A 14,192-nucleotide genomic window follows, 5' to 3' on the forward strand; every position below is an offset into this window, starting at 1 on the left:
TCCCTCTTTCCTTCCCTCCTTTCCTTATTTTTCTTTAGTGGGGGGTATGTCTTTTCACCCTCTTTTGGAGATGAGCAGGGATTGTGGCGGCGCTGCTGCTTTGCGGGGACAGTACAGAGATTCGGGTCTGCCAACCGAAAGCAAGTGCGTGTGAGTCCGCCTGTGCGGACTGGAGAACGCCTGTCCTTCTCTGTGCGTCTTGGTACTAACTTGCGCATGAGTGTGTGTGCGCGTGTGGTGTCAGCACAGAGTGTGCACTTGTGAAAAGGAGATGGAGTGTGCAGGGCGCGTGCGGGACCCGGGAGCGCGCGACACGCAGGCGCAATGGGAGGGATGGGCGGGCCTTGCTGGGATGCAGAGTTGGAGGAGGCTGCAATCAGTGTTTTAATTGTGTGGAGCTAGGCGGTCCTGTTATGTAAGAGGCAGTTTAACCCATTTGAGCCTCTATTGGGCGGAAGTCTCGCGCATTCGGCTGAATCCGAGGCATTCCTCGGTTTTAAGGAGTCCCAGTTGTATTTTTTTCCCCACTGTCTCCCAGCTGGGGTGGACCTGCATCCTCTGAGCAGTAACCTCAACCCCTCAAGCTGCAAGCAGTGCCCGGCGAACCTGCTAGCCGACGCCCAGGTCAGGGCAAAACAGAGTACAAGGCAAGGGGTCACCCCATAGTCCACTCTTTATTCCCCGCTCCCTTCCCTTATGAGACTCATTTTCAGAGCTCTTCCAGGCTATTTGCAAATCAGTGAGAGAATCTGAATCCAGAACAGTGGTTCCAGTGACCGCGAGGAGTTTGGGAAGCTGGTGATTAGAAATAACTTACCCTCCCCACTTGATTTCCCCTATCTTCCGCCTGTAGCGGTATTTACAAAACACATTCATCTTTCACTGGTGCTCATTTGAACTCCCCCCCCCCTCTTTTTTCTGAACTGGAGCAGGGACCCCACGGCAGAGCACTGAAGCAAGAATCTCTGCAGGGGTCAGCATCCGGCTTCCTCTCCAGACTGAGCTCTTGATGAGGCAGGCAGGAGTCATAGTTGTTGGTGGTAACCCGGGTGGCTTTTTATTTTTTATTTTTATTTATCACAGTGTCTAAGGATAGATGGGGTAGGGCCAGCAATTCCACATGGGGTAGGGCAGCACATCAGCCGGGACCACCCAGACTGACTTATCCAAGAGCCTCTAAGCAACATCTCTACCCTGCAGAAGATTCCCTGCGAGGCTCAGCAATTAAAGGAGAGGTTTGCAGCAGGAACTACTGATGTGATTAGTATTCAGGCTTAATTCTCAGAACTCGCTCGGGAATTGAAAGTGCGGTAGTATTCAGCCGCATTTCGAAACATCAATAAAATGTTAGTCATTTGCGGATGAATGAAAACATTTTTCTTTACCGTCTGCTGTGCTAGGGAAATTATTGTCAAATGGCAGCCTCCCACTAATATTGATGCCAGATACCTAAAGCTCTCCTCTTGTGTACTTCATTTAACATTCTTGGCAGTGCACTCTGGATAAAGCTTAAAATTATCTAGGACAAACGAGGTATTAGAAGACTTGACTTCCCACTACGTGGCCAACTAGTTCCATGCAGTATTATTTCGCTATCAATAAAGTAGACGCCAATGAAAAGAGGCAGAAGGCTCAGCTTCTGGCATTGAGCCTAAGTTTAATGATATTGTATGCAGGGATGGAAGAGCCAGCGCCTTCGAGTACAAGCCACTGAAAGACATCCTTTCCTAACTGCTTTCCCCAGAGACTAACATCTTCAGTGGTGGTGGTGGTGGTGTGTGTGTGGGGGGTGTTGGATGGGATGAGGAGATTCTGTGGCCAAGGAGTGAGCTCTGCAACAATTTTAATATGTACAACAACCCTTCAGGCTTGTAAACCGAAACTGGAACCACTTCTATTTAAAGGCAATGAGTTTCCTTTCCTGTTTCTGGTTTCTATCTGGGCTTCTAGTCGATGATCAGAAAACACTTAACTCTTACAGAACCAATCCAAGTAAAATCGAAGAGGAAACCAGGGTGCTAATGCTGGTATATTAGAGCTTGTTTGTAAGTCTGTCACAATTAAGGAATGCATGTCAGGCGGTTGCTCTACCCTGGTGCATTTATGCTGCCCTCTGATTAAACAGGGAAATGGGAAGTAAGTTTAGCCTTTAAGGCTTACCCTTGGACCCTTCTGAGGATCTGAAGGGATCTTTCATGTTTTTCGAGCATTTGCTTCTGAGGCCTCTGAGGCCTTCCCAGTAGAGCTATAAATTCTGGAATTCTTGGCTCCTTTTGTGGAGACTCTAGAGCAAAACCAAGTAAGAAAATGAAAATGGTAGAAAACCTACCGGTAGAATAGAAAGCCACACTGTCTTCCAATGGCTGGTGACTACCTGACAGGGTGTCACGGGATAGAACCGTGGTCAGATATCATAGAAACTGACAGAGATTGTGTGTCTTGCTTTGTAAGCAAGCACTTCACTATTTCTAAACCTTGAGTTCTCCCACATGAAGAATCGAAATGACAGACATGGAGATCATTTGGGATAGCCATGTGGAGCCAAGTAGTGATGGTAGATGCTTGTCCATTGGTTTACACTTAGTTTTCCTCTTGCCTATGACCTATGTTTTTAAACACTCAGTGGTATTGGAAAGGAGGCTGTTATAAAACATCTTTAGAATTTTCATTTAAGATACAATGGTGAGAATGAGATTGCTATTATGAAAATATAGGGCAGAAATTAACTGCTTTATTTGTTTTTGTTGATGGTGAGTGAAACCAGCTTCAACTCCCAGCTCACTAATCTCTGTGCATGGAAATATTTAGGCAAGACAGGACCTAGCATCTACTTGAAAGCACTAAAAGTAAGAATATATTGTAGCTCTTGATGGCATCAGTCAGGGCGCTGTCCAGCCAGGACACAGGCTAAGGGCTCTCTCAATTGCCCAGTGATCTTGAGTTAAACAGGCTTAAGTTTGAAGCATTTTCAAGTTGTTGTGAAACATTAAAAACAAATGAACAACGACAACAACAAAACCCTTAGGGAATTATTAGGGATTCTCAGCCTATCCCCTTAAAATTCTGGAACCAGTTTACTAGGATTGCTTCGGCAAGTACTCAGTAGCATTGTAACCTCAGCAGGTAAAGGTTAACAGCACCAGGACATGGCCACTGCGCTATCACTCTCTGACATTACTAAATACCCTGCCTCACAGAAGCAAACCATTCCAAGTTCAGAACTAACCATTCACTCAGAGGTCACAAATATAAACATCTGTGTATGCCCCCCCACACACGCACACACACACACACACTGATGACACAGGACTATGGCCCACACCCATACAACCTTGAAGTTTACAGAGACAGAAGTGCTCCTCATAAGTCAGACTCCACTTGGCTCTGATTCATTGAGGGCATCCAGTTAGATGAATTGGGGATGATATAGTAATTATCCCCAACTGAACTCCTTCCCATGTCCTACATGGACTGTGCTGTGTCCATACACTGTGACCAGCTCTTCTCAGGGCCTGGAACATATGCTTTCCCCACGTGTGGTTCTTTGGTAAAGGCTGATGTGACATAGGTGAAGGGGAGGGGCCTCTTAAATTTAGATCAGAGTTGAAATGACAAGTCTCAGCTTTAAGTGATTAACTGCCTTCCAGGAAGAGCTGCCTCTGGCCTCTGTGCCTCTGTGTTTCTTATATTAGACTTACAGAGTAGGCAGCCTGAGAAATGAATATCGAGTAAAGGGGAGGGGAGTTATTGACCAGTGGAGTCATTCTATCTAAGCAGTGAGTCACAGCACAGAGGTCTGTGAGCTGCTATGGTGGGTGGGGATGGTGCCCTTGCTGTCCCCAAAATTTCCCTATATTCCCCAGAGAGATGTCATAAATGTCCTCTAAGAGCTTCAGTGAGAAATTTACTAAGTATGAGAGAAAAAAATTCTCAAAACACTAAAATTTTTATTCTTCTTGCTTGTAAGATGAGAGACTTAACTACATGTCATTACATATTTTCATAGATTCTACAAAAAGTAATAACTTTCATGTAATAATTTTAATGATCTTTTTTTTTTTACTTCCAAAAGTCCATAGGAGCATCTGGTATATGAATTAAAACAGAAACATCAAATTTGATGGTTTTAATTATATGGTGAAAAAATAAAAATGTTATTTTCTCAAATAAGTATGCCATTTTATTATTCTATTTCATAATTTGTCAAAAGTTCTTACTGAATATAAACATGTTTATTTTGCTCATTTGTTGTCTTTATAACTACCTCCTTCTTTGTTCTTTGACAATTTCTCTGTCTTTTGTGTGTGTGAAAGAGGACTGCTTACTGTGTAAGCTTAAGGCATTTTGACTGGAATTGGCAGCTTTCATTTGGAATAATTATTACTCCTAATTTTGTAAAGAGGAACATGAAAGCCATGGATATTTTAAATAGGTTAAAAAGTCAAAAGACATTCTAGAAACTTCTGCACTGTTTTAACTCTTGCTGTGGATTATGATACTCATAAGGAAGTAAAGACCAGAGGAAAGTGCCCATTTCTGAAGTGCATGAAATTTAAGGAACTGTATGAAAACCTTTCAAAACTTACAATAACCTCCCAGGTTTGTTACATTGTTTCCTTTTGTTCTGAAGGCAATCACTTTTAGAGACATACTAAAGGAAACTTTAATAAAGCATTTAGGCTGTGTATCCACTTCTATACAGATTAAAGAGAGGGTCTCCTGGTCCCAAATACCCGGACCCCAAGACATCTATCTGTATTGCCTTCATAGGTTTACTCAAAATAGCAGGTGGTCTGAGTCTCAGGAAGGGGCACATGTCCTCGCCTGGTTCTGAGGACATCCATGCTGCTGCCAGCGTTTTTGCCTTTTCCTCTTCTACAGGATCCAGGTCTCCAGCTTGTGGATCCTGCCACCTGCATTCAGCATGGGTCTTTCCCTGTCAGCTGATCCTCTCTGAAATACTCAGGGACACAATCATCAGTCTTTCATGATCCTGTACCAAGTGAGTTGACAACAAGACTAAAACATCACAACTAATAAATACTGGGCATGGAAACAAAGTGGGGCCCTGACACCTTCTGATTTAAAGTCATAAGCCTGTCCTATGAAGAGAGTTACAGTGCAGTGTGTACATTAATGATGTAATAATACAGGGCCTGGAGAACAAAGCTAAACAAATACACCAGGCTAAGTTTCAGTAATGGTGCCTGAAAGTTAAACAGATAGTGCTCAGATAATGAATTCCCTCATGCAGCATTTGGTCTTTATCTGACAGTGTGCAAATAAAATGAAATAAAATGAAATAAAATACAATAAAATTTTAAATACCAATCAAATATATGAAATATCTAAAGATGAGATCTGAACCCATGTTTTTCCTTGTAAAGAACATGGAAGAAGATGTCCTTGGTACTCACTTTGAAAATCATTGAGAAATCACATCAAAGTCTTGGGACAAAATCAAGAGTACACAGTATGTCAATCTAAATAGCTTTCAAACCGAAAGGCATCAAAATGGAAAAGGAGCCTACAGAGTAAGGAAAACATTTCCAGGTTGCATATTTGATGACGGAGTTATACTCAAAATTTATAATGAACGCTTACAATTCAATGGCAGGGAAGAAAATAACTGGATAAAACTGGACTCAGGGTGAACAGACCCAGACCTTTCTCTAAAGAAAACATATGATGTCCAATTGATATCTTCGTCCTCGTTGTCTTCATCGTTATCGTCTGTCGCCATCACCCTCGCTGCCGTTGCTGTTGTCTGTAGCCATCGCCAGTCGCACCGCTAGTAGCCCGTCCCCGTCGTCACAGTCGTAGTCATCATCATCATCACCATCTACTAGGACTATTCTTTGTTTCTGTTACTCTTTCTTTCTTGTTTCGTGCCCATCACAATAACTCTTGTTCACTAGGACTCATGCATGCCTACGGCTGCTTCAGGAAAACGTCCACAACAGAGGACAAAGAATGAAAGAGTACAAATTCTGAGTGACATGCAAAGTATCACACCAGTACCTCCAGGATGAACGGTCTCCATACTCGAGTGTCAACGAGAGAACAAATGGTCTGAGTCTCTGTTCTCATCAGCACACAGACACTCCATGATAAAGTGCCAGTGACAACTCTGCCTTTGAGCTCCCTTTCATCTGTGGCAAGGCAAAGATAAGATACTGTACAATCTCTAGGGCTCCTTCTAGAATATCGATGCATTCTATATTTAATTGTTCAATGTTTAGCTTGCTGCTGGTGGTCATGGTGAGTATAGGCCTCACCAGCAGAGGAAGCTCATTCCCGGGCAAGCAATAGCAGCTCGCTAGCTTTTGGTTCTTCTGAATAGTGTTCCTACACACAGGTAATTATTTCTCATTTCATTACTGTAAAGTATTTTATGTCTATGTGACATGCAAATGTATGTATTTCCCGCCAGTCAAGGAAGGATTTTTATCAGAACTGTGATGTGAGGGTTTGTGTATATTATATGGATAAGTTAAAAAAAAAAGTGTCAAAAAAGATTTTCAAGATGAAAATATTTACAATGCAATCACGATTTTAACTTTGGTAGAAAGTAACTTTATTATTCTGGTTATATTTGATAGAATATAAACAACTTTTATATTCACACACACACTATTTATAATGTGTACTGTTTAGACATTATTATTGGGCTCAACAAACATCGGCATTATGCTCATCGAAATAGCTTTATATTAGACACAAATTCTAACTTTAGATAGCATTTGCAGAGAACTCAAAACTTCTGCATAAGACATATAAATCATGATTTTGAGCAAAAGTGATGTGATTTTTTTGTTAATTATCACCATAAAGTTACACTCACTCTGGCCTGCTGTTTTTATTTGGATTTATGAGCTATCGCTGATTTTTCCGATCTTAGATCTCTTGCAGTAATACAATTTGCTGCTTTGCAGAGAGCAAACCCTGACGCCCTCAAGAACTCTTGATGCTTTTCTGCCCAATCTCCCCAGAGAAAGCAGAGAGTATCTCATCTTACCAAATGCTTTTCTGTCCCACCTTATTGTTTAAAAAGCAATCTTGGCTTTCTCAAATGACTCACTTATCTGGAAAATCTGTATATAATTGTGTTAGTTTTCAGTGTGCCCTCATTTGGCTTTTGAAGACTATAACTGAATTTTCAGGTGAATTGTTTTCACAAACGTCTGGGTGGGGACCGAATGGAGAGCTGGGGACTGGGAAATGACCAGGGATCACCATAATCATATCTCACACAATTGACATTTATGTTATTATGATTCAGTATCACTAATGTACTTATGCCAAATAGATTTGCCATAGATGGCTAGCAAATTCTCTCAATGAACTTGTGAGCTCCAGAACAATTGCAACCATCTAATTGCTTTTAAGCAATTAAAAGTATTAAACTCAGGTGCCAGGTCAAGAGGACTTAAGACAAAGAAGATACAAATTTGTGGGGGGAAAAAAAACCTGCGAAATCACCGCCTCCTCTGACAACTTATGTGGCAAACTCAGCAAATTTTAACTCACTTAACTTATATTAAATATGTATTTGCATATGATAAGCATAAAAGACAAATGCATAAATACATATTTTCTAGTCACATCAGTGATATAAAATATCACAAAGCTACTTAAGGAACAGGATTTTGTTTTAACATCATTTTGTGCACAACTATTCATTTCCCTAGCACCAAGCTCAGATAATTATTGATAATATATTACATCATAAGATTGTAAAATCACATTTGATTGTCTATTTATTCATTCATTCATCCATCCGTTCAGTTGTTTGCTTTAATGTGCTCATGTGAATGCATGGACTTCAGAGAACTACTTTACAGAGTCAGCTTTCTCCTGACACCACGTGGGTCTTGGAGAATCACACACACATCATCAAATGTGGTGACAGTCGCCTTTAGCCACTGAGCTATATAGATGGTCCATGCCCTAAGTTTTCTACTTCAGGAAGAAAATAATAAACCCTTGTCTGTAATTTTAAATTTTTTACTTCCTTTTGGCAAGGGAGAAATTTAAAATTCGGCATCGCTTTTAACTAGACACCCATGTCCTAATACTCATTGTCCATATGTAGTCTGATACTTCAGAGCCATCTTTTCAGCACACAAAACTGTTCTGTCACATATAGATCGAGTCCCACATTATAATGGAAGGAATGATCCAAACTCTCAACATGTCTCAGAATTCAGGATTCAACTTATATCACCTATACTAGCTCCTCAATCATGGCTAAAGAATTATTTTTTAGCATGGCTGTAACAAACTTTAAGAAGAAGAGAGATGTATTTTTTCATAGTTTGGAGGCTGACAGTCAAAGAGACAGGTCTTACAGGCTGAGTCCCTCCTGTGTCTTTCTTCATTTGCTGGCAGATAGCTGCCCTCCACCACCTATCATCGGGACAGAGCATATTGCTTAAGGACTCCTAATGGTTTGGAGCCCTTTTATGGTTCTGGGAAAATACAGACATTTGGTTGAGGCTTCAACATAGGGATTTCAGAAGGGCAAATTTCTGGCCATAATAATCTTTATTTCTTAAGACCTATGTTATCACGTGCACTGCTACCACCTTGTACACTTCAATACACACACACACACACACACACACACACACACAGCAGAGGGGATAGAAATACTGAAATAATGAATTTAATCATCAGACATCTTGTGTATGTCTGAACATTCTAGAAGAATTTAGAATTTGAGAAGACGCAGCTCCTATTTTACACACACACACACACACACACACACACAATATTTTCTTGCCCTCAGTCTTCATATTATACTCTCCTCTTACCATCCTTCCATCCTAGCTCCTCATTGCTAACTTAAAAGCCTATATTCTGTCTTCAGATCATGGTTTTGTTTTGTTTTTGTTTATCCCCTCTATAATTTGGTGACCATTATTGCCTACGTACCTAGAAATTTTCATGAAAATACAAGATTCTTTTCTTTTGTATCCTAGAATACTACCCCACCATGCCTGTGTGGTGCATGATCTTCATGCATTCATTGCTGACGGAACTTAGATTGCAGGGGTACTGAAAAACATGTGTGGGCAATGTCTCATTACACACATATATCTGAATATTCCTTGGACTATTTCTAGTCTTCTTGAAATGAAGTGACATGTTCTCTTCTGAATGAACTTGGCTTGAGTTCTTTCTTATTGAATATTAGCATAGCTGCCCCATCTTGCTTTGGGTTCCATTGTTTGGTACAGTATTTGTTATCAGTTTCACTGTCTGTCATTGTATTCATTAGACTTGTTTCCTGAAGTGAGTTTCTTGTGGGGAGCATATTGTTGGGCCATTTAAAAAATGCAATGCACATGTGATTGTGTGTGTGTGTGTGTGTCTGTTGCTGTTGTTTTGTTTGTTTGTTTGTTTTGTATTAAGGGACTGGCAAATGACTCTATGAGAGTATGTACTGCTTTTCAGTGTACTAGAGTTCAGTTCACAGAATCTATATTTAATAGTTCATGGAGTACCTGCATTTCCCTTGAAGGCTTATTGTGGTGAATCATAACTCATGTAGTTGATTGTGACCTAGTTAGTGTTCAAGTACCACCATGTATCATAATTATTATTATAAGGCATATTCTAATCAAATACATAATGAAAACTCTTGCAGGACATTATAGATGGAACTGACCAGAGCTATGTACTTACTGTGTACTGGACACCACTCCAGTTCTGTGGAGGTATCTAATTGCACTCTCACCTTATATTAACTTCCTTGCCTTGTTCTCAAAGGAAAAAATAAATGTTAGTTACAAGTGATAGAAGAACTAACTCGCTCAAGAGCCTGCAGAAAGGAGCAGAGGTTCTGGTGTGGGAAGCTGAGACTGCTTCACTATGGAGGAAGTTCCCTGTCCATTCTGATGAGAGGGAGGATGCACACCTTGGATTGATTCACATCTCTTGCTTGGGTCCTGCAACATCTGACTGCAATATGAAAAATAAGTGAGGACAATGTCAGAAACCAAAGAGCAGGAAATTCCATGGTGTGAGAGTTATACATGGTATAATTCTCCAAGTCCTGCTTGTTCTGCCAATGGGTTAGTGTGTTTTAATATCTTACATTAAGAACATGCATTATTTTTAATAGTACATCTTATTTTCTCTCTAGGGAAAGCAGGAAATATGGTACATTCTGCAAGACTACAGCAACGGCTTTCCAGTCAGCCTGTGTAATATGCTATCTCAGAGCAAGGTCTACCCATAGCCTTGATAATGACTCCAAAGGACCAGAACAATATGCTTTCACACACAAAGCCATTTTAAGACAATACATATTTTATGTCCCTTTATCTATAACTGAAACTTCCCAAGGCAGAATAAATCCTGACCACTTTGTTAATTATATATTGAGGGTATTGCAGAACTCAAGCATAGGAAAAAAAGCCAAACCTCAGCCAGAGACACTCAATTAGAATATGAGACATGGTCAGCAGCTACTCTCTTTGCTTTCTCCTCTGGTATTGATTTTGTCAAATAACTTTCTCCACTTCTCCTGAGGTATGGTGGTCTAAAGGTACATAAATGTTTCTGTTGTGTTTTGCAATTAATAAAGCTTTCAAAGCCACACATTAAAATCCAGATAGTAATTCTAAGTCATCAGAGAGAATAAACAACACTCTAGTTCACACTAATGTTCATTTAATCATCACTCTGAGATCAGGTAAAATAAAAACCATATGAGGGATGAGAGTTTAGGCGGTGGGATTTTTCTCATGTTTTAACAGGTCCTCAGATCTTTACCACAACTAACTGTCTCTTTGACAGAAGTACCACCCATGCTATTAAACCCAGCACATATATAGCACCACCTTCCAAAATTAAAACAAAGATCTAATCTATCTAAGTCGATATTTCTGATGAAGTTTCTAAATTTACTAACTTTACATTTGGCTTCTGTAGTTCCATTTCCAGCTAACTGTTCTTCTCATTTGAAGTATGTCAACTCAGGATATAGTTTTTGTGCTTAAAACCTCACCCTGAGAAAGGCTCACAGCTACACTGGGATCCTGAACACACAGAGTATTTACTACCCACCAGCCTGCTATGACCTTCTGTTGGCTTAAACTTGTGTCCAAGTAGTCTTCTCTGGTGGATATCTCACAACAATGAAAAGGGAATCACCCATGATGAAAGTTGTCTACACTCTATGTATATATGTTGTGCTTTACATATTATAATTTCAAGAAGGTCACTAAGTACTCATATGTTCAGATTTAAAGTCATTTTAAAGCTTCTATTCTACATTTCAGTATCTATTACCACTACTATTCCCCCTCTATAATTTTGCTTCAATTGGCAAAGATGGAGTATATTTCTGTAAGTATAAGTGGGCAGAGTATGTGCCCATTGGAATGTACCGTGTGTCAACATTTGTGTTCTCTCTGCACATGGAACTCAGTAGTCAACAAACTGCCATTCATTTAAAGATGGCCCCACCCTGTTTTGCTGTGGTGAGCGCTTGAGTGCATGCCATGATCTGTGAAGGGGTAGGTACCAGAGATGCTAAATGAGTTTGGTAGCAGGTCCTCCCTGTTAGATCCAAGAAATGGTACTTGCATTCTTCTCTCAGCTTGCTGACTGCCATTTGCAATGGTGCCTTACAAAGATTGATAACCTCTGTTTGGTTCAATCTGTTAAATTCTAATTCATCTATTTCCACTCCAGTGTTTATACATGATACCACATACTACTGTTAGACAAGAAGGAACTATTAGATATATCATTTTTTAGAAAACAAATTCCTCAAAATATTTTCCCAAATCGATATTTTTTTTATTCTGTGTAATTATTCTAGACCTTTTAAGTCAAAATACTGTTACCAAAAAATAAATTACTTTTCTTGGTAAAACCTAAAATGACTAGGCACTGGATATGTCTCACTGGTTAAGAGAACTGGCTGGTCTCCCAGAAGACCCAGTATCAATTCCAAGCACCCACATGGCAGCTCACAACTGTTTGTAATTCCAGTTCTAAGGGACATGGGATCCTCACACAGGCCTAAATGCAGCTGAAACACTATTGCACATAAAAATAAATGAATCTTAAAAAATTACTGAATAAAAACCCAAAATGGCATGCTTTCAGTTCTACATTTATCACAAGAGCGAGATTAATTTTAGGGGCATAATGCTCCTGCATTTTCTATAATATTAATTATATTTAATCATATGTATATATGTTTATATGTATTTATAATTTACAGATATACATTAAAGTTTAGTTAATATCATAGATGCTAGATTTCTTATTTATATTTTTGAAATGAAATATATATATATATATTTTGCAGGTATATATAAAATTATAATATAGATCATAAGTAGATAGATAGTATATTTATTATTTATTTTTGGTATAAGGTAATATAGATAGTTAGATATATACACAAAATTATACTAGGATGCTGTAGAAATAACACTTTGTAATAGGCTTTGTAGACCAGAATTGTAATTTCTCCTTATCCATCACACTAATAGTCTCTGAAACAGTTTTCTACCTGTTAAATGACAAATATGTCTTGCAAGAATAAACAGTTTTAGCATATACCTGACAATAAATGAACATACTGAATGTTTCACACACAATATCTGTTGTTTCCTGACACTAACAGAATCAAGAATGATCATATTCATAATGTAAAATTAAGGATGGTATTAGCCAATAATTTGTGATAAGTTAGTAACACAACAAATAATAAAGTAAGCAGAAAGAAATAATATACTTAAGAGAGCAATACTCCTCCAGCTAATATATTCATTTCTACGTACACCTCATTGCCTAGCTGTCATTTCAAAATTAAACTAATTATTTTACTAATGAACAGAAGTAGAATCTGAAATAAGGATATCTATCTTTTATAAATTAGCAATAGTTGTAGTTTGAATAAACAACAACAACAACAACAACAACAACAACAAAAGTTGTTTTAGAAACAGCCCATTTATCCTGGAGATGTTTAGTGAAATTAGAGTCATAAAAACTAGACATTGAATTGATTTCTTGTAAGCATAAGTATTTTTAAAACCAGGAATAGAGTTTGTAGTTTGACTTACACATGAGAATATGTCATTTTGAAATTCATCTTATTATCTAGAAGAAAAGAGCTAGTTAAAGTGATTGTTTTATTGAAAGAAGAAAGTAAAGATTATCCTATGCATATAATAATTTTTTTCCGTGAAAGGACAGGACAGCATGAGCTAGTATCAACTGTGTCATTGGAATTTGTATTTTAGAAACTGACTCCTCTATGTAAGCAACAGTAAATTAACAGAGTTTCAGAGTCAGACAACTAAAATTGGGTCCGTCATTGGTTATGCTGATGGATTCATTGACTTGACTGTCCTAAAGGATAACAGATGGCTGGTAAATCATGGATTCTGAGTATGTTCTTCAGGTGGCTTAAGGAAAGGCTAACTTCTGAGTCAGTGTGGTGAGTAAAGAGACCTAGCCTTGCCAGCATAGGTGAGCTGGTGATCACATATGCGGCTTAGGAAAAACCCTAAGCAGCAAGAGGTGGAATGGGGTAAGGATTTGCTCCTCTTCTAGTGTGTCTCATCTTCTGACTCAGAAACTCGTACCAGGGATCCCCCTCTGCTGCTCCCCTTCCACAGGCTTTCAAACCTTTGAGCTCCAACTGTGGATCAGATTACTGTCTTCCAAGTACTCAGAGCTTCAGACTTTGACTACATTATGTTTCTGGTTTCCCTGGCTCACTAGCTTGCAAGCAGTAGTATGGACTTTTCAGACCCTGAAAGTATGATGCCGATTTTATAATAAATGCACTCTTTATTGTCTGCCTGTCTCTCACTTATCTATCATCAATCATGCTCAATCCTTTTCCACTCTATTGATCCTATTTCTCTGGAGAAATGTGATAACAGCCATACATAAGGAGAAAATATATGCATCAAAATTGAAATTATTGTGTTTCAGCATTGTGGTTGACTCGTGGGTATCATCTGTAACCCTAGTCAATGAATAACACAGAATTCAGTTAAAATCTGACCCAAACAAGAAAGAGTCTGGTAGCTGCCCTCTGCATGAAAAACAAATTGGGAACTTAGTAGGAAAGACACTTGCTTCCTAATCTGACCACTAGCGTTTTATCCCCTAGACCAGCATGGTTGAGGAGAGGACAAATTCCCATAAGG

The 14,192-nt window shown here is 39.1% G+C and overlaps 1 long non-coding RNA gene across 1 annotated transcript in view; it reads left to right on the plus strand.

The window, feature by feature from the left end:
- Positions 1–1,366, plus strand: part of LOC114629539 — a 1,823-nt gene extending 457 nt beyond the window's left edge. The window contains exon 2 of the long non-coding RNA XR_003712691.1: positions 930–1,366. This is a non-coding gene — a long non-coding RNA (uncharacterized LOC114629539). The remainder of the gene's footprint in view (positions 1–929) is intronic.
- The last annotated feature ends 12,826 nt before the right edge of the window (positions 1,367–14,192 follow it).

The sequence above is a fragment of the Grammomys surdaster genome, unplaced genomic scaffold (assembly GCF_004785775.1).
Source record: "Grammomys surdaster isolate TR1022 unplaced genomic scaffold, NIH_TR_1.0 311, whole genome shotgun sequence".
NCBI classification, from domain to species: domain Eukaryota; kingdom Metazoa; phylum Chordata; class Mammalia; order Rodentia; family Muridae; genus Grammomys; species Grammomys surdaster.